General features: G+C 39.7%; 1 long non-coding RNA gene across 1 annotated transcript; it reads left to right on the top strand.

Annotated features, from left to right (window-relative positions):
• The first annotated feature begins 14,020 nt into the window (after positions 1-14,020).
• Positions 14,021-20,328, top strand: LOC145422918 (uncharacterized). Its single transcript, XR_013904090.1, has 3 exons — positions 14,021-14,233; positions 18,471-18,597; positions 20,093-20,328. It is a non-coding gene; the product is annotated as an uncharacterized LOC145422918 (long non-coding RNA).
• Positions 20,329-22,178: the final 1,850 nt, after the last annotated feature.

Genomic DNA, 22,178 nt, shown 5'->3' with positions numbered 1-22,178 from the left:
AAACCGAATACAGTAACACTAGAATTGTATTTACGGCATGTCAGTATTCTATTTTGACAGGTTCGAGTTTATAACTTTCCTTCCAAAAGCAATAAAATGCAATATGAAACTTGTTTCACAAGACAGACAAAAATGTTACACATCACTATAGCTGACCAAAGAAGACACATACTCCAGTCTATATAGGTGGTGATACTGAGATGTTGCAAACACAGAAAAATGTGATTAAGGTGTACATGTTTGAGACAGACACTGTGTTGCAGTCACATTGCATCATACACAGTGTAGAAATTTATGAACTCCTGCTTCTCCTTCAAGTTTTTCAAATGAACAAAAAAAGGACTTGAAAAGGTTATCAGCAGCTATTAAGAGTTAAGATAAACAGTTTATGCTGGCACGCAGGACTTCATTCAGGACTTACACCAGGCTGTATGAGTCACTTACAACAGGTCAGCAAAAAGTTCAGCCTCTTCTCTTTTTTCGCAGTACAACAGTTAGCAGGATTAACATGGACAGGGTATAAATCAGCTCCTGCTTTTACACACAAACACACATTCTTGGTGTTTCTCTCTACCCTGCACATCTGTGGGGTGTGCCGAGTGTGAGTCAGCCAGTCATCCACTTCTCTCAGTTTGCTGAGCCTCCTCCCACTGGGAGCTAAAGATGGGGGAGAAATGAGGGACCGTGGTGGAAAAAAGGAAAGGGTGTGTCTGAGTGAGCCTGTGCAGAGGGAAAAAAAATGGAAGACCTGAAAACAGTAGGACTACAGTAATGGATCGTCCATGCAAGATCCAGAGAGCAGATTGGCCACAGGATAATCAAACTTCCTCTAACCCTCCAAACCACGGTCAGTAAGCAGATTAGGTAATAAGCTAAGATCATTTTAATTTCTGTCTTTCTACTCTTGCGAACTGCCTGTGTGCAAATGTATTTTGCGAGATCGAGGCCAAGTTCTACAGAGAGGTGACAGAAAAGACTAGCCAGGGGAGTGTGGGATTGTGGGAAAAGAAAAGCGATTATGAGGAATAAGGAGTGAAGGTTAAAATGAGTGATAGGTAAAAAGTGAGAAAAGAGGAGTGTGGGAGAGCTGAGGCTAAGGGGGAGGTGCAAAGGGCAGGTTAAGTAAGAACAAAACTGGGAGGTAAGCCAAGATCCAAGCTCCATTTACTCTCCCCCACTTTCATTTTCCAGTCCTTATTGTGGGGGGAGTGGACTCGAGCTGGAAACCCAAGGCTCGCCTCCCAAACTGGAGAGCAGAATTGGCTGAACTTGTTTAGTGACTCATTTGTCTGGTTTCCATGGAAACTAACCAAAAGAACTTGGTGACCAGAAAGTTGGAAGCTGTACACCCAAAGGAGTAAGATGATTGCCGCCTATCCGCTGCTAAAAATACAGCGGTGAGGTTCTCTGGTGGGGATGAATCCAGCCTGAAGCAGCTCCTCCAGAGAAACGCTATATAGCTGAGTTCATCACGTTTTTTTTCACTCAGATCTTGTTATCTCAGGTTCCATTAACCTCGGCATTCCTTAAATGAGTAACCAACTCACATTCCAGAGGAAGGGGTAAATGATTGCGGGCCGTCGCTGTTCTGAGATTAAAGTTAGTATTGTTTCAAAGAGGATAAACTAAAATACATTTGGCTCTTGTATTGCCAGAGTGTATCTGGAGGAAAATGAGACAAAAGAACTTTGAATGAATTCTGTGAAAACAGACATTTTCATTTTTCCCTCAACAAAAATCAGTGATAAGCAAACAGCAGGTCACAAGTTAAAGGTGTAAATATACCATGTGAATTTTTAAGCAGCCCTCGGTGGTGAGCGGGAGCTATTAAAGGGTCTCACTGTGGCCACAGACCCAGCTCCACCCAAACTTTTCACTCCAACCTCGCTCACACACCCTCCCTGCCGCAACCTCCATGGTGGCCCGTAGTTTTATAGTGTGAGTGACAGAACGTACCATTCTACATTTTCACCATAGACATGAATAAACGCCTCACCGAGAAGTTACACAAACTATTGTATCCTGTTCCAACCACTCACTGGTTAGACACACATGAATATGACATTTCAGGGCCAAGAAATAAGACTTATCTACTTGAGGGGGTTGATATGAGTAACTTTTTGTTCTGCCAAAACACACACACTAGCTAAGAGTTTGAGTTTTTCTTTCACCCTGCTGCACAGACCAGAAATGGCCTACTAAAGGTTCCAGTAAGTTCCTGATAATCACCAACCACTAGTTACAATTTTATTGTTAGTATTCAATTTATTAACAGAAAGGTAATAAAAATAGCAGTAGAGATCTCTGAGTGCTTTGTGGGGTTTTCTGTTTCTTTGTTTCTTTGTTTTTTTGTCATGTGAAAGGACAAATTACTTAATTTCTTTATTTCTTTCACTGTCTGAGCCCAGTGAAACCTGACGGGTTTCTTTGGTGTAATAAATGGTCATAAACTCTGTCGTCGCTAATTAATGCCGATGTATCAGGATATCTGCTGTAAAACAGGTTATTGGGGATGTTTGTACTTTAACCTATAACGAAACTAAAATAAAGACTGAAAGCTTATCAATATCTTCTCCAAGTGCTGTCACTCACTGGCTTCACCTGGTAGTATTAGTTATACAGAATGGCAAATAAACTGTATTTCCACCATGGGAAAAGGAAGTAGGCCACTGTTGTTGTGATTTGGCGCTGTATAAATAAAACTGAATTGAATTTGATACCAAACCATGACTTATTTTATATGTATGCACACTGTCTCCTAGTAGCTTTCCATCTTTTTGCTAGCAAATGTCATGGCACTGCTGTGTGGCAAGCTGGGAGCAGGACTCACAAGATTGGACTCAAAAAACAGAAAGATTTAACAAAATATAATGAAAGAGCAGAACAGGTGTGAATTGGCTAGAAGCTAGACGTGGCCAAATAGCCAGCAGCACACACAACATGAGGGAGGACGTGATGAGTAACAGAAGCACGCCGGGTGTTTAAATACTCAGGGAAGACTAGAGGGCTGAGAGGACACACCTGGGGAACACGGAGAGCTCAGACAGACAAGGCTGATTAGGACACAGAGAAGAATCTAGGACAATACTGGACATTAAAGGGACGAACAATCAAACAAGACACTAAGAACCATAGGTAGCAAACTCAGAAGCACTAGGAAACAACATACTCAAGAACATGAACAAAAACTATCTCTTAAGTCCAGAGAAAACTCAAAATACTGGGTCAAAGACCCAATTTATGATTTAGCTACATCTGTGTATATGTTATCTAAAAGTCATAAACAAAAAGTGCTTGTTGGTCAAGGATTGTCAGAAAAAGCTGTGGGGATGTAAGCGTAAATACTAAAGTGAGCTTTTTAGCTTCATGTTGTCCCTACATTACTTCGCCAATACATTTACTCAGATTTTTTGTTTGCGTGTTTTGTTTTTAGAAATATAAGCCTCGAGTCATTTCCTTGATCAATCAGTGAATATATCACTTATATCACTGAATTATAAATCCATCTAATAAAAGCACAAATAAATGAATTGTACAACCTACCAAGACCACATGCAATCTCTGAGTTAGACAATTATAAACAAATACACAGACTTCACTTTAAAATGACATAAAAAGTAAATTAAACATGATAGTGTCTCTCTATATTTATGAAATACAGGGAATAAAATATGCATTTTTATATTGTTCATTTAATAAGTGTTCTCTGTCAGCAATCCATCCCTAACAACAAACTACAGAGATTAGAAATCACTCTTCACAGGATGGATCTCTCACATGGTTAACAAACAAATCTTGTTTTTAATGAGAACAAAAAGTCCCACTGTGAGATAATTACAGAACTAGAGTAATGTCATTATTCATTTTTATGAAGAGGAAACTCAAACTACCATCAGATTTTGCTGATTTGTTTTTACAGAGACCTATTTGTTTCCTTATTAATGATCTTTACTTAACCCCAAATAATTCACTTAGTGTCCAACACCATTCAAGAGAGCGTGGGCTCTAATTATGGCAATTGTTTGGGAGAATGTTTTTTGATGGCAGGAATTCCATCACAGGAAGGGAGAGCCTGCATTTAAAAGGGTCCGCTGACCGTCTGTCATAACAATATGCCCAGGAAGAGTGACGTGCAAACACACGCACGGTTCAAAGCCACAAATACTGGCACGCCTGCATTCTTCTTTCTCCTGAACTTTGCTCATGTGCAAATGGCCTGAGTAACATAATCCGCACACAGCTTTGGTTTCTTTCACTGTATGAAATCTAAACCAAAGTAAATGAGACAGAGAGAGAGAGTCGAAAGCGATGGGAACTAATCTGCTGAGGCTTTTCTGTGTGGGATTTAAGAGATGACCAGAACTGACTCAGACCTAACATGAGTCATTGGTTAATATCTAACAGTTTCCCACATGATATCTCTAAAGCACATTTGTTTTTTGTTTGTTTAGTGCATCTCCCAGTAGAGGATATGACAGTTTTATTAAAAACTGCGTGCGTGGGTTGAGGAAGCTGTTCACTTCTCACAACAACTACCCATCATGCTGTTATTTCTAAACAAAGAGATGAGCTGTAAAGAAACGTTTGAGAGCTTCAATCCAAAAAAGTAAGAGTCAAGAGTAACTTTTTTATAACTTTATCAAAAATCCAAATCTCAAATTTAGCTACCACAAGACTGTTCACATCCCTAAATCAGTTTCTGTTCTAGAAGTCCCTTTGGGAACCCAGCCTATGTAGATCGAGTCCCGCGAAGACTACAACCTAAAAAGAACGATCGGGCAGAGATGAAACAAACACATAAATCCTTATAAAATATGATCTAATGCTGTACTTACCTCAAAATATATCAAGCATATAAACATTTACAACAATAATATGGAACAAACACAGCAGTGCTATCATCCAAAAAATAATAATAATACTGACATTTATTTTCAGGTACATTCTGGTGTTGATACTTTCAGTTTTTGAATTTTTAACTTTTACTGTTCTTTGAACTTTTTGCTAGAATAAAATTAGTCTCAGCACAGTAGTAACAGACAATGCAGTTGCCTGTGAATTGTGCTACATTTGTATAGTGTAAGCGTATTTATTGCTTTAACTGCACTATGAAGGAAAAAAGTTTAATACCGTGAATATTATTTGATGTCTGTGAAGGTTTTCAGTCATCCAGGTCATCATAGTCTAAGGAACTTGGAAAGAAAAATGTCGGGACTTCTTTGAGTGTCCTTGAAGACATTTCACCTCTCATCCGAGAAGCTTCTTTGGTTCTAAGACAGACTGGTGGAAAGTCCCTGATTTTAAGCCCTATGGGATCGTCCCCAAGAGGGTCATGGACCCCCTATTGATCCTCCACCTCACAGGTGTCGAACTCTAGGCCCCGAGGGTCGGTGTCCTGCAGGTTTTAGATGCGTCCTTGATCCAACACAGCTGATTTAAATGGCTAATTTACATCCCCAACATGTCTTGAAGTTCTCCAGAGGCCTGGTAATGAACTAGTCATTTGATTCAGGTGTGTTGACATAGGGTGAGATCTAAAACCTGTGGAACACCGGCCCTCAAGGCCTGGAGTTCGACACCCCTGCTCTACCTAATCACACAAGCCAAGGAAACATGTGTAGGTCACAATCAGCCAAGGTTTTGGGTGAATCTATCCCCACCCTATCATGTGATTTCCTGAGGTCAAATGTCCCAGGATGTGAGTGGGGGTTAAGGTGTCTGGGAAGGGATCTCAAAACTGGATTATAGATGGCAGACAGCTGGTGTCATAAGCCCCCGCCTCTGTTCAAACATGGTCGTTCACAGTGGACATAGATGGCTTCTTTCACTCCTCTTTCAAACCATCTGTCTTCTCTGTCCAAAATGTAAACATTGGCATCCTCGAAAGAGCGACCTTTGTCCTTTAGATGCAGATGGATCTTTTCTGCCACTACCTGCATTCCTAATATTTCACAGGTGGTTCAGGTGCTTAAATAGCCCTGTATTTCCTGTGATACATGTGTGCCACTCCAAATGATCGCATTTAGCCCCCTTACTGAAAATTGGCTCTGACACTGGACCCATCGAAAGGATAATGAAAGCAAAGGGGAAGCCAATGGCCATAGTTTATAGTAAAGAATGAGAGAGACAGACATCTCCATTATAATATTCCATTATAGTTTGTGTTATGATATATAGATTCTTCTTTCTAGATTCTTCAAACCTGATGGAAGGAGGAAGGAGTGTGAAGGAAATCACACTTACAGACTCAGATGTCCCTACACATCACATAAGCATTTAAAGATGCCTGGCCATGGAGAACAGAAAACAGGAATACATGTCAAGCTGCTCTCCTGTTCTAGAAGCCGTCCTGATAACAGAAACAAGCCAATCACATATGTGGCACATTTCTCTCCATATGTCACTATCTGAAACCCAGACATTGAAGGATGTGGCAGATCTTAAAAGAGTAAGACAGCATACTCGCTATGCAAGGTATTTCTCCTAAGCTTAAACAGAGGCGCTTTGTAGGTCCTTGGTGTCAGACAGCTAGGATAAGAAAACTCTCCTTAGGAGGGATGTAGCACCACCTACGAGGGGAAACCCTGCATCACAAACTCAAGAAAGTGTGACAAAAATACTAAAGTCTAAATATTTTCTGAATCAAAGATATATGAGGAAAGGTAGGCGTGTGCATTTCTGCTAAAAAAAAAAAGCACTGATATCATTTTCTTTGAAATAGCCACTGCATTAGGGAGAATTTGTTGCCCAATTCTGGTTTTCGTTGCTATTTTAGCCTACTTTATGTTATAGCTCATTGCCAAGTGTTTTGCTTCAGCTTCAGTTCTGCTTTATGAATATTAATAAATCTCTGAATGCATCTGTTTTGTTGTAATCAATCCAATAGTTGCTAAGTTTCAGTCTAAACTAAACCAGCCAACCATCCAACAGAATGACGTTCAAGAAACAAACAAAATAAATCCCTGAACAAATACAGCAAAGCTAAATAAAGAGAAGAGTCATGATATGGAAATCAAAATGTAAAATGGCAGTTGGAAAGCATATGCAGATGATCTTCTCTATTTTATTGACCATAAAGCTATCTACTGCCTCACAGATACCCAACAAAGAAAGCCCAGCTCCTATATGAGTACGTCAGACCACACAGTAAGCAGCATTACGAGTCCATGGAGAGAAGAGTGGGTCTGAGTGAAAACACTCCAAGCTGTCTGTTGTTTTTTTGTCCTGGGTCTTAAAGGAAGCCGTGTGCATTCCTTTAACTTAAAGCTGTTTTCTCCAGACCCGTCTCCCTGTCTGTATAATCTCAGATAAGAAAAAAAAAAACGCTGAGGCCATCACTGTTTACCCATGATGTCTCCATCACAGTGGCTTATGGATTTACAGTTGCAGGCCAAAGGTTAGGTTTGCGCACTGCACTGTTTATTTGGTTGCCTTGGTTACGCAGACAGAGAGAAACCTATCACTCTGAATGATAAACAGTAAAAAAAACATTGACATCAGGGTTTGTTTATCTTTTGCAAAGAGAATAGTTATAAGCTGAACAACTGAGGAAGTGTGGAGACATTAATAAATTGGCAGCAGCAGAATTATGAAACAGTTTTTTGTTTGCTTCACATGCGTCACTGATATGTTGGCCTTTGTCTGTTATCTCTTTGCGTAAGCAGTTCAGTGTTGGACGTGACTGCTAGAGCGGGGCCTTCAGCTTGCCCCAAAAGTTAAGCAGATGCACCATAACTGTTCCAAATCTTGCACTGAAGCTCCTGGATTCTGTTAAATCACGTTAAGCAATTTTGTCATTAAAATAGATAAAGGATTGCTTTCTATTCCATTTCTGTTTTCTAAGAAAGAAAAAAAGGACGCAGAAAAAAGTCCAATCATTTATCGGCATGATTTACCTCATTTGTGTACTCTTCATTCTTTTCACTTTTAGCGTGAGAGTCTTTGATGTATTTTGCTGCTTTTCACGGTTTCTCTACTCCTCCTGTTTCCTGATGTGAAGATAGATTTGATCAAGTTGATGACAGCTCTGCATGTAAGTACAATAAAAACCTCCCAGTGAGTATTAAACCTTCTAAAACCACAGATTGACTCCAAACATCTGAAGGTCAGGCCAAAATTTCTTTGTTATAAATCTGCCACGACGAGCTTAGCGTCACTGATTTGGTCACACTACAAACAAGCTAGTGCTTGCCGCTGGGCAGGCCTGGGGTGCTGAGTTTGTGTTTTATGTATCATATATTTCTTTATATTTCTCAACAAGCCTTCTTCTCTGGTTATGAAGTCCTTACTGATGAGTGAAGCCAGCAACAAATAATTATTTCACGGTTTTCATTCCACTGTCAATTCTGAGGGAAACTTTATAGAAGATTGGGTTAATATGAGATTTAGAAAACAATATTTTTAAAACTGATCTGTTATATTTATTTGTAATTTTATATTTTTTATCTCTGAACTCTACTAGAGCAGCTTTGTATTGTTGATGGCTCAAAAAAAATACTTATTTTTCTGAAACTGGATGTTGATCCAGCCCTCATCTTCTCTCAAAGCAACCATTTCTTTAAATCAAATGTCTTCTGACTGGCTGTTTCTCGCAAACACAGGACCTGAACAGCTTCTTGGTTGTGTCTTTTGTTCCGTCTCTCTTGTCCTTAACTAATCGCGGCAGATGTCTGCCCCTCCCTGAGTCTCGTTCTGTCGGAGGTTTCTTCCTGTTAAACATGAGTTTTTCCCTCCCACTGTTACCAAGTGCTTGCCTATAGGGCATCATCTGATTGTTGGGGTTTTCTCTCTAGTATTGCAGGGTCTTCACCTTACTGTGATTTTGCTATATATAAATAAAAATGAAATGAGTTGAATTGTATTGAACTGTATGAAGGATATCCACTCTTTATCAAGTAAGGTTATGAGCAGAAAAACCTCAACCCTAAGCAGTCTGAAGGCTGACGTTCTGGCTTACGGTGACCTGAAGCTTTATTTAAAACATAATAGTTCCACCTTAAGTGAGAGGAATGAAATGGGACATATAAAAAAACTGAAAGTCCCAAGTTTTCCTCTCCGTTGTATTGAATTGTTCATGATGGCCCATCTACAGTGTTAACAAGCCAAATATTGTCTGTCATCACGTCAGCACTTCCCGTAACATCACAAAGAGCAGAGGCAGGACAAAACTATCACAGTGTTGTGCACATCAGTCATGCAGCAAAGCTTCTTAACTCCAGTGAGGCTTTAAGTCCTGACAGAGGAATCATCCAAACACTTTAGCTTTAGGTGACCTGCATGGGTCTAAGTCAGCTGGGTCAGGTATTAGGTAATCTATCAACATCTCGAGGTAAATGTCCACCCTTTTCCCTATTCTTTAGCACATCCTCTCAGGTGGAAGTACTATCCCCAAGGGAGCCACTTGTAGTAATGGCTAAAAGACAGGAAGTGCCACAGTCTGTTCCTTTGCACCGTATGGGCTAGACAAGACTTGCTGGTTTTCAACAAGTGCTCCGGAGCAGCCAAAAAGAGCTGTTCCCAGATCAACAGCGCACCAGTGAATTACAGGAGTGGGTGTCGAAAACATCTATTAAATATCAGCACTTCACTGCTCTTTGTGTAACAACGTCAAAGGAGTGCAAGACAACCCCAGAAAATCAGGTGCTTTCCAAAGACCTTACAGATAGACATGAAAAAGCAAATAAAATTCTTAAGACATCATGCCGCAAGGGGTACAGGGATTTACTATTTTCTAAATCTTAATTTAATCATTAGGCTCTAAGCTATTTCCTTGATCCAAATCTCCAAAAACAGCCCCACTCAGACAGCCAGTGCATGCCAGAGAGTTTTGCAAGTGGCAGGTCAAGCAGCAGTAATGCAGCTCAGTGCTGAGTCTACAGAGTTCTCCATCGCAGCTGGCTTATTTGGCCTCCAATTACTGTGATATGACCAAAAAAGGGCTTTCACTGCTCACTGCTGCTCGGAATCCGGCCTTTATCTCTCACCCACATGGGGTTGCAAGATGCTGCCAAAGGTGAACAAGGGATTCCTGGAACGTATGACAAATGGGACAACTCAGGTCATTAACACTGGCTGCTTGAATTCCAGTACATGGACCTTGAAATGCAGTTCAGGAAGTGGTGTGATCTTTCGGATGTCTTAAACACAGATAGTAATTAGTAACTAATCTAACGGATATAGCCCTTGTATATGGGGGGGATGTGAAAAGACTCATTTTATCTGTCCTGGCAAACATTCACCAGCATGGATGGCCTTGACATGACAGCTACAGTAGACATCAGTAACACATAAAAACTTTATGCTCAGCTCAGTCCTTTCTCTGATCTTTTGCTCTGTAAACACTCGCGGTTATTGCACGGTTCACAAAGGTCTTAGTATGAGCAGTAATGACTTCAAACGAGTGTGAGAGAGTGAAGGAAACAAACTGAAATTACAGCAGGCAGCTTGATCACCGCCTCTTAAGGAGCATCAAACTTCTGGTCTTGGCTCAGATGCAGGGCTCTTACATAAGCGGGGGGAAAGAGCACTCTGATCTTCCTGAGTATTTTGTGCTTCTGGACACACAAGTGATTGAGGCTATGTAAGGGAGACTCCCGCAGTGATCTCATTTTAAAGACATCTTACTTTTTATTTTTTCCTTCGGTCAAACTAACACATAAATGTGTCCCTAAAATGTTTCTCCTGACTTCACCTAATCTGGCATGCTGCTGGAGATTGGCTGATCTCTGCACACAAACACTTCATCATTCTCCTCTGTATTCAGCTTAGAAAGGCTAAGTTCACAACAAGCATCCTTATAAGAGCAGAAATGGAGTCCAGTTGAGCAGTGCATCCCACTGGGAGAGATTCAATGGAATAACTATTTAGTCTGACGCAAAATGTGAAACAGATATGACTTTTCTGCTTACTGGCTTTATGAACACTGGCATTAACTTTCTGACCTCTTTTAAACTATTACAAGAAGGAACAGTCATGAGAAAGGTGATGATTAGCTTTAGCTTTCTTTGTAAAAATTTGGCACATCCACATTTTCCTGACAGGATCCTGATTTCTTTTCCGATCCTTTTCCACCTTATAGCTCCAAACGTTAAAGTTTAAATTAAATTCTGCATCTCAAAACCTCTATGTTGTACGGAGCCCCGCAGGGGACATGGGAGAAAAAAAAAATTAAGACGGACTTTTGCGGGATCTTGCAAAACAAACTCGGGATCTCGCAAAAGTTTTGCGAGATCTTGCAAAAGTCCGTCTTAATTTTTTTTCTCTCATGTCCCCTGTGGGGCTCCATAATGTTGGCATTTTGGTTATAAAATGTTTGTTTGAGGCGAAAAGTGACCGTATTTGTGCGTAAGAGTAGAGTTTTTAGCTGAGACTCGCAAGCTTGGTTAGTAAGCTGCACTCATAAAGCGTATGAGTGCATCACAAAAGTACTGAGTCCAGCTTTAAGTGAGATTGACAAAGTTGGAGTCTGAAATTTAAAAAAGGCTCAGTTTTCATCTAAAAATTCTTATATTGTCAACTAACCTAAAAAAACACATCTTATGCCAGGTTATATATAATTTCCATGGTGAGCAAAACTCCACTGACATCTTAACCATGCTAACTATGACTCTTTGTATGTGTGTGTATGTGCCTTGCTTAATCTAATTTAGTAAGGATGCTTTTTATAACAGAATTCTTATGACATTAATTTTTACCAGATACAAACTAATTCAATTGCTTGTGAGCTCAAAACAGCCTCAGAAGCAATGAGTCAACAAGTAGTTTTGTTTTTGTCTGTGCACCATGTTTCAAATATCAAACATAGCTTGGTTACAATTCAGAATATAGAGTGTTATCCAAGACGTTAATTTTGCATCACCTTAGTGAGAGTTATAGAGCTTAACTTAGACCTGATATCATGACGTAATTACCATGTCAACCTTTTTACAATCTCTTCATCCGTGAATAGGATTATCCTGAAAACATTTCTTTGCATTCAGCCACTCCTTCTATAATAAAGCCCTAATACCCATAGCTTTCTCTTATCCTGTGAACTGTCAAGACAAAAAGACATTTGTCTTAGCTCAATCTCACAGGACCTCCCCCACCCTCCAACAGACAATCCATCAAATCTCAGAGACACACAGACAGATAATACCAAACAAACTTTTAGCTGAGATCTGAGCCCTGAGCAAAGTCTGGGCATGTCACATAGCAACACAGTGGCAATCAATAAGATATATCAAAGAAAATAAGTAGGGTCTCACTTTTGTGTCTCATGGCAGCAGGCTAAAGATTCAGATTGTGAGTAGTTTATTTTTACCCAGTGATAATAAAAATGGCTTCACTGATGTGCACCTGCCTCGGGGAGGGTTTCAGTTTGTCATCGACTGAAGCGTTAACAAGAAAGTTTGTGAAATCTCTACACAGAGATGATGTCAGCTTGTATAACTCAACGCCTTCCTCCCAGTTACATCACCGTATCATAATCAAACAAGATTCTCTTAACCAGAGGGATTTAAATGGTATGTGTGACGTAATTATAAACATAGCAGTGGCCTCACCAGCTGCAAAAATATTAAAACAACTTCAGTTTTTTTTTTTTTTCTTAGCTGTAATGGTGTTGCGGGTTTCTTTTAGGGCGGTCAGGAATGGGTGGTATTAGATATGGAAATGTGCGCTAAATAAACTCAAGTACCTTTATCTTTATCTTCGCTCCAAACAGAATATGAATCAAACTGACATTTCCGTGAGCCGGACCTCTGGGAAACCTCATGATGTCTGTTTGCTTGCCAAGACTGGGCTGAAAAAAGGAAGCAGAGGAAAAGGAGGGGAGTGGACAGGAGGAAGGCCGAGAAAGTGTTGAGATTAGGGAAGATATAATTGTTGTACCTACTAATTAAAATGACTCAGCACAGTCATTAAATCTTTCACTTGAACTGCTTTATGTGGCACGCGATGAAAAGGCAAACAGTTTGTATCTCTGCAGGGAATCACTGTAAGGCTACAGCCAACAATACAGCACAGTGTCCTGTCTATTTTTTCAGAGAGTTAGATGCAAAGATTTGACATCAATAGTTACTGGGAAAGCATCCAACACACACCCAGTTCCACATTTTTGGTATCGTCTCCTGATCGGATTTCTTTGTACTGATTTACTAGAAACTCACAAAATCCCAAAACAATGAAGCTCTTGTTTTGAACAGGTAGCAACCTCTGCCACTGAAAGGTGAACCCAACATCTATGTCTTTAGTTAAGATGCCTCATTTCAAGAATCAAATGCAAATATTTTAAGCCAGATCTAAAATTTAAAAAAAATTACAAAAGAAAAACAAAAGTTTTGGTCTGTAATTAATTTATTGCTTCATGACATACTGCACTGTACTCACCTGCTTAAATTCTTTACAGGCCCTTTTATATACCTGCACTGTGTACGAATAATTTACTGCTATGCTAAGCAAAGCGAGTATAAGCATGAAGTGTGGCAAACACTAACAGGTTATATATAGATTATAATGTGGCAATTTTGAGCAAAAATTCAGAAATACTGAAAAATATTTTTTAGCACGACTTCTAGCAAACTACATGCAGCACTTTCATGTAGTGGAATCACTGCTACAAGGCCTCAAGTTATGTATAATTAAGGTTGTGTGTGTGTGTGTGTGTGGGGGGGGGGGGGGGTTAGGTTAATGAGGACGTTCAGACAGTGTTAAAGACAAGGTCACATTGAGATCAGCACAACTTTGAATTTGGAACTACACATCGAGAGAAAAAAACGTCAGCTGACAGTCAATCAATGTGGAAATGTTTGCTCGCTTGCATTATCTCAAACACTGATTGAATGAACAGTCACACAGTCACATGACAACTGTGAGGATTTGCAGGTAGTTACTAGGGGTGCAACGATATTCGTATCGATATTGAACCGTTCGATACAGTGCTTTCGGTTCGGTACGCATATGTATCAAACAATACAACATTTGTAATTTATTTTATCAACTTTCCTTCTGACGATGCTGTCTGTATTGAGCGCTCAGTGAATCTGCGTTCGACTACTCCGCCTAGGCTGCACTGTCGAGCGCAGATCCACTGAGCGCTCCACACAGACAGCATCGTCAGAAGGAAGAGCGCAGGGCAAGCTAGCGAGACAGAAGTTAAGCTCTCCTTGCAACAGGCAAATTGAACCTCTCCCACCCTCATTCAGATCTGGCGTTTGGAATTATTTTGGTTTTCATGTGACGTATGACCCTGAAGGTAAGCGCATCATGGACTAAAGTAAAACAGTATGTTGGATGTGCCACGCAATGCTCAATTATATGGGTGGGAGCTAGTGTGTTATCGCAGTTAGCTCGTTAACGTGTTGGCCGTCTAGCCCCATGCACGGGGCTATCAGGGGTAGCTCGTTAACGGAGATTTGCCGTGTTGTGGCGTTAAGGTCATTTTAACGAGGTTAACCTGAAAGCACTAGCGGGAACACAACGAATATGACTGCACATTTACGCCGACATCATCCTAGTGCAAAGACAAAACAACAAGCATGCATGCCACAAACTTTACCCGAGTCATTTAGACAGCCGTTAGCACACGATTCTCCTTATGGGGACCTGATATGTTTAATATGCTGCTGAGAATATAGCCCAGAAGAAGCGGATAGTATAGCTTTTATTTTGGAAAGAGCCATTTCTCTGTAATAAATTCTCTTTTCCAAAGATGAGTGATTCCTCAATCAGATACGGGCTCGCAATATCGCTAGCCCGACGTCCCGGGGCTAGCGATTTTTCCAGTCGGGCTACCAAAATCTATCTCTGCCCTGCCTGTCGGGCTATTGTAGGAAGGAAAAATATATGTCAATACTTTTGCATTCTTTCGGAAATGTAGCTGGGTAATTATGTCATTGGCATCGGTGAGCCACTGTCAATATGTGACATATTGAAATCCCGTTTGAATTTGCGCTTGTTTTTTTGCTTTCACTTTGCAATCACGCGAACTGTGTATAGAGAGCGACAGTACTGATTGGTGAGTGATGATAATTTGTGCACCAATTCCTCTGACATCGTCTTATTAATCGTTAGCTTACTATGCAAACATGACAAGTGAAATCTCCCGCAGCAAGCTTAAACATGTGAGAGGTTGATCGCGCAGAGAATCGCTGAGCTTATGTGAGTGCGTGTGTAAAAGCAGCAGGATATATATTTTAGTTCTGCTGAGCCAAATAAGACAGGTCAGGGTGAAGAAGTGACAGCCAAAGAAAAGCTAACCACAAAACGGAGAAGTTATGACAAATCAGACTATAAGGCAAAAAGAAAGTGCAGCTTTATGGTTTCATGGACAAAATAATTTCTGTGGCTGCAATATGACAAGCTAAATAACCAGGGCTGCACATAAGTGGTCCACAGGTGCGCATTCGCTGTCAAAATAAAAAACAGCACAAGGGTTAGGGTTAAATTTAAAAACTGTACTTTTGAGTTAAAATATATATTTATAATTTTAATAAATGACAAATTAAAAAGGCATGAACATTTTATTTTGTATCGAAAAAATATCGAACCGTGACACCAAAGTATCGAACCGAACCGTGAATTTTGTGTATCGTTGCACCCCTAGTAGTTACGTACTATAACAATAACCGATCGTGGCTCAAGAGTTGGGTGTCTCGGACAGTCTCGGTCGTTGTGTCCTTAGGCAAGACACTTCACCTACCGCCTACTGGTGTTGGCCAGAGGGGCCGATGGCGCGATATGGCAGCCTCGCCTCTGTCAGTCTGCCCCAGGGCAGCTGTGGTTACAACTGTAGCTTGCTTTCAGCAGTGTATGAATTTGAGAGTGAATGAATAGTGGTATTGTAAAGTGTTTTGAGGGGTCCCGAAAAGCGCTATATAAATGCAATCCTTTATTATTATTATTAAATTCCCATTTATGTTGTGTTTTCCTGCTCACCTATTATACTAGATTTAGGTTAGCTTGCAGGCTGCATGCTAAGCTAAACCAGTTATCTTCTAGAGCTACAAAACAAGCATGAGAGTGTGACACAGTTTTGCTAAACTCAGACCAGTTTTTGACAGTATAATATTCAAATAATCAAATATTTTAAGTGGCTAGTCAGGCTTGATGCAGCACGCATAAAAGCCAGCCAAAGCAATGATGCAACCACAAAGAAATAACTTTCAAGACTTCCAATGTTTGTTTTCTTAACTGCTTCTCGAAACTGCATCAGAAAAATCAAGTTTATTGAACATTTTCAAAAGCATAAACTGCAAACAAACAGTTTACCATGTTCTGGTAAATATCTCAGTCACGAGGGGGAAAACACCCATTTCACAAGCCTGGGGGTATGACCTGCTCAGTCAGACAGGGAAATCCACCCCCCTTTTAGTGTTGGCGACTTTAGACCGTGGCAGTGACGCTGTGTGGATTGAGATCGATCACCGAGTTCTTGTAAACCGCACAGAGTTTTATTACGAGTTTAATCATTTACCGTGTGTTACAAGTGACTATTTATAGACAGTGACATCTTCAGGTTAAAAGGTTGTAAAACACAAACAGTAAAATAACCCTTAATAAGTTTTTGTTTGTTTGTTTGTTTGTTTTTTGCAAGTTTTGGAGTTTCAGGAAACAAAAAAGTACGACTTTAGCCGGTCACATATTGACGCCTTGTTTACCCACATGTCAACACACGATTTAAAGTACATCTCTGTGTTAGAAGGGTCAAATACAGGCTCATCTCTGCCCACTGTGCAGGTGCCAAGTCATTACCTTTATCATTCTGCTTGTGGTCCTGTCAGAGCTTGCAGGAATTCATTTTCCTATATTTACACCCTTACAGTTTATGGCTGTAAAACTAATGAGGGTCTGATTCTGTTATTGTTATGTGGCGATAAATCAGTTGGCTTTGTTTGCTCATTCTGTGCTTAAGAGAATAAATCCTCTTTATGTGAGGCTCTGCGTCTCCCTGGGTTATGTAACACTGACAGGGGGACTTCCGTGAGGGTTTCACACGCTCATGCTTCAGCAGCTACCTGTCATAATAATCTGGGACACTAGTTTTAAAACTCTTAGTGTATACACACATGCACAAATCCCACCATTACACAAGACGTTATGTCAGTCTAACTTAAGGCCTGGCAATAAAAGCTCTCCAGGGTCAGACTTAATTGTTTTAATTTCAGTTTGACTCCCATAAATCAAGTAAAACAAAGATAGTACTGTATCCTTCTAACCAAACTTTAATACCAAAATGTTCAATGAATTCTTCCGAACAATTTAGCTGGTTCATTTTGTTCCAAGTACGCTGTAAAAGAGACGTACACAATAGTTCTTTCTCTGCTCAGTCCGAGTGCAGCCTGGCTTGCCTTAAGGGGGTTATGTGGTTGGCTGAATCTGAGTTTCTGAAAGGCTTTCGGTTTACATTCAGCAAGGAGTCTTTTGGAGCTCAGCGTCTTCATGCTGAGGAATCCGAGAGGCCACTCTGCCAGGAACCACACAGAGGTCTTACTCAGATCGAGCTAGGTTTCCCTCCAGAGAAATAATCACACGGCACCTGCAGCCGAGGATGGATGTGACGCCCTGTTAAGTGTTCATGTTCATTTAGCCCGTGACGCAGAAAAATATGTGAAGATTTGTGAGAGTAATCATGAGGGAAAATGCACAGGGCCAGTACAGGAAGCAGTGTGGGTTTTTTTTGCAGGAGTTGTGTGATGTCAGAGAGCTGCAACTAATTATTCTTTCTCCTCCAACCTTCAGCTCAGCTGCATGCTCAAAACTAGGTTTGATTATCTCTGACTGTGGGATGCTTGAAAGATTATATCATGCATTCATTTTCCTCGTGCAAACGAGGACGCCATCGTGAGATCTTGTTTTTTGGATTTGTTTTAAAGTCTCCGCATGAAATATAATGAAAGTACCTTTAAGTGCATGCTAAACTCAACAGGTGACGATATAACCACAGTGATTATCGTTTATTTTGTAACTAGGTTTTAATTGTTATTTGAAGTTTTATTATAATACTACTATTATAGACTATTTACACTAATGGCCTTGTGCATAACCTAAAATGATACTGAACACCACACACCAGTTGTTCCAATGGCTAAACATCCGCACTAGTTACTAGTGAAAAACTACCAGAAAAGACACTCGTTATTGGCCGTATTATCTAATTTTTTCTATCATGTGACAATAAAGCAAGAATGTTTTTTTCATTAAAGAAATTTTTCAAACATTGTCTGTAATCTGAAATCAATATCACCATATTTGTCTGCTTTCCAGCTATCCACAAACTCTGCATAAAGTCTAATGATTACTCTTCCTCTTCTTTCATTTTGCACTTTCACTAACTTTTGCCATTTCTTTTTAAATACTGTAAAATCTTCAACAGTCAGTTGCTGTCTTTGTCTACCTTGAGTCATTTGCTGGAGGTTTCTAGCAGCTAGCACACAGTCACAATAAGATATACAAAGCTGCAATGAAAACCGTGCTTTGGTCCTTTTGGTCAGATCGCCTCAGGAGATGCCAACTTGTCTGGAAACTGCTCACTAAGCAGTAGTGAAAACTGTGAAGAGTGCAATGCAACACACAGAGATTGTTGACATAAGCCATGCCCCAGACCAACAGGTTGCAGTGGTAAGGCTCAGTTTTTACTTTCTGCATTTCTCCAAGTTTCAGCTCAGAACGTAAACAGCATTTGCAGTTTGCAGAAAGATACTGACGTGTGTGCAAACAACAAAACGAATCACAGAGAGGTTTATGGCGTAGCAAAAACCAGAACCACAAGCTGAAAGGTGGTAAAACAATAAAAAGTGAGGTCATGAACTGCAGAGTCAGACATTATTGCATAGTAATAAATTGTATTAGTATTAGACAGGCCTATGTATGCATCTTACACAATAGTGAATCTACTATTGAAGGAGGACAGCTGCTCTTTTATTGACATAACCTCTAAACATCTAGTACACTTCAACACATCGTTATTTTCTTATTAACACAGTCTCAACTTCAGGCATAATACACTCAAACTCGTTGTGTAACATCTGTGAGCATCTAAATATAGGCAAGTTGATGAAGTTCAAAGGTTTGTTATGAGTGTCGATTAGGAGGTGACGACTGACACGTCAATAAAAAAAAAAAAGTGTAGTCATCTCCCCGAGCTTCATCTGAAACTGAGTCCACAGCTCCAACACAGGCCTCTGCTGAAGTTCAGCTCTGGAAAATGAGCACTGGGGAAAAAATGACAGTCAAAACCACTCTGGGAAATTTTCCACAGAAAAGCAGACACATTGCCTCCATACACACTCAAATACGCACACGTACCCATTTCAACTATTCGACGCACAGTGATTTATGTTTTCCAAGCTAAAAATTAAATAAAAACAGTGGACACACAGTGCCACATGTTAGATAAATTAAAATGTCTTTCTATTCCTCCTCACACTCCACAAAGTCTTCTAACTACGACTACTGAAGATGCTAACTAAAGCTTCAGGCACACAGAGCGCTGGTCCAGAACTGAAAGAAAAACTCAGTATTTAACTGTATGACACCAAATTATTAACACAAGCAATTTATAGACATTGTTCATTTAGAAACTGTAGCTAAAAACAAAATTAAGGAATTGGTTCTAAAAAAAAAAAATAGAACACGTGAATGTGTTGAGATTTCTAAATGATAACAAATGTAGTTTTTATAGGACTGAGCAGGAAAGGATCATTCATTTATTCATTGGTTACACATAACATTTTGGAAAGAACTCAAGAATTCTGTATTGTGCAAAAATGAACATGATAGAATCAGTCACTCTGAAAGCAAAGAAAACTATGTGTGCACTATGATTAACCTTTTTTTGTTTTATTAAGGAAATGTGCTCAAAAATGGGACCTTACAGGGCGGCTTTAATGTCTTTTTGTTTCTTTCCCAAGCAGCCAAGACTGAAATATTTATTTATATATCTGTACTAAATTACAGAAATCTCTTCTGGTTTTCATATTTAGTCGCTTTCGGGATATGCATGTTCAAAAATGCTGCAGATGGGCAGATGGGTGAAAAAATTCCCTGAGTGTATCAATGGACCATTTAATATGTGTTTATAAATTAGATCAAAATTCCCCTCTTGCCCCTTCAGGCGGTCTTTATCCTACAAGCTCGGGTCTTCTACCAGAGGGTTGGGAGCTTGAGGCTCTTCTGCACAGAGATCTCAGATGTTGTTCCTGGGATCTGATGGAGCCACCATGCCCAGCTTCAGGGTCACTGCACCGAGTGCTCCGATTACCACTGAGACCACTGTTGTCTTCACCCTCCACATCTTCTCGAGTTAATCTCTGAGCCCTTGGTACATCTCCAGCTTCATGTTTTCCTCCTTCGTGCTATATATATATATATATATATATATATATATATATATATATATATATATATATATATATATAGAAATCATCATATTTGTCCAAACTTTAGAGTATAACAGTTTTAGTTTTCTGCTCTCACATTTGAGCAGAAAATGTTCTAGAAATATGCTGATTCGAGACGGCATGACCCTATTTGATGTCTTAAATGTTTGGCAGTGGAGGATCTGAGAGGGTGAGTTGGGATATAAAGTGACAAACTGAGCATTTAGACTTCTGTATATGTGTAAGAGTACTTAAAATCAATTCTGTAGGATACTGGAAAAATCCTATTTTGCTGAAACTACAGTGATGTGCTCGCTATTATTTGTTTAGTCATGTAGTTGTGTGTAACGTGGCAGTTCTGAATAAGCTGCACCAGAAATAATGTTGCAGTTATCCAGCTTTCTAGAAATAAATACAAGAACAAACTCATTGCGATTCAGAAAGACTGCCTTGGTAGTGAAATTAAAGTGGTGTTTAACCCTTAACCCTTTACAGCCGATCGGAGCGGGCAGGCTCTGTTTTGTGTAACTATTTTTAAATCCCGGTAGCTCTGCAACCAAGTAAGCTAGCGCAATAATTTTTTTTGCATATGAAACCGGAGGAGTTGTACTTACATCTTATGCCATCAGCTTGTCCTAAGTCACGGTTTCCTTCCACATATAGCTTTGCAAAAACTGCATAAAAATCACTTGCAGCAACAAAAACATGATATTCCAGAAACACGCTTCGCCGATCCATCAGCTGTTTGTAACACCTCCTACGTCCATCAGCGCGAACTATCACATGACCGCATGACCTGCCCGAAACCGGAAGTGACGTCATTTTGCGGAAATGTAGTTTTTTACGATCGGGGCCTTATGAGCTTGTGTTTTACTTGTTATGTGTTTTAAAAAGTTATGTTTGACTTTATGACTTTCTGTGTTGTTTCTGGGATGCTTAAGACTCATATTGCACTGCTGGAAATAGTTTATTTTGATGCATATGCTGTTATTTTGCAAATTTGCACTATAATATTTATTTTCGTTTTTCCTGCAGTATATAAAAATTGGTGTATTTCAAAAATAAAACTATGAAGACACTCAAAATAAATTTCCTGTGGTGGGAAACTAGTTTGTGTAACTTTTTTGTATTTACAGTTTTGAGGGATAAGCCTCTTAAATTTCTCTAACTAGAAATATATGTTAAAAAAACAAAAACGATTTTCAATTTTTTTGTAGTTTATTGCACTTTTTTGCAATTTATGTAATTACTATGCACTTAATGCAGACATATTATTAAAGTTTGGGCTATAATGGTTGTATTGATGTATAGCAACTTGAAATGCTCCCAAAAATGGCTCCACACCATGTAAAAATATAATATAAGCTCTGGCGAACTTGGTTCTATGGTAGGTCTTAAAGGGTTAAGTCACTACGTGAAATATCTCCAAGACTACTAATTTGTGGTTTTACCCCGTTAGCTAATTTTCCTAACTCATAAATGATCAGTTTATGTTTGGGTTTTAGACCAAGTAGAAGACTCCCAGAAACTGAAGCTGTCCATATGGACATAACATTTTCAGTGGGAGAATTTTCTCCCACTCGTGAATCCTTATTGGATTATTGAGCCCGCATGCCTCAGATATATTTCCATTCCGTGTTCCTAACATTTTGCAAAGTTTTTGGTCAGCTACTGGCTAATGTCAGTTAAACAGGGAGTTAGAGAAGTTAGTAGTCTTTGTCATCTGCAGCTACAGAGTCATATAGCTCTGCTACTATGGCAACAGATATTATGTTGTCCGATAAAGTAGCAGACCAAAACAACTGCCCTGCGCAATACCAC

This window comes from Astatotilapia calliptera, chromosome 20 (assembly GCF_964374335.1).
Source record: "Astatotilapia calliptera chromosome 20, fAstCal68.1, whole genome shotgun sequence".
NCBI classification, from domain to species: Eukaryota; Metazoa; Chordata; class Actinopteri; order Cichliformes; family Cichlidae; genus Astatotilapia; species Astatotilapia calliptera.
Note: the sequence above shows the minus strand (reverse complement) of the source record. Positions and strands in the feature narration are given on the sequence as shown.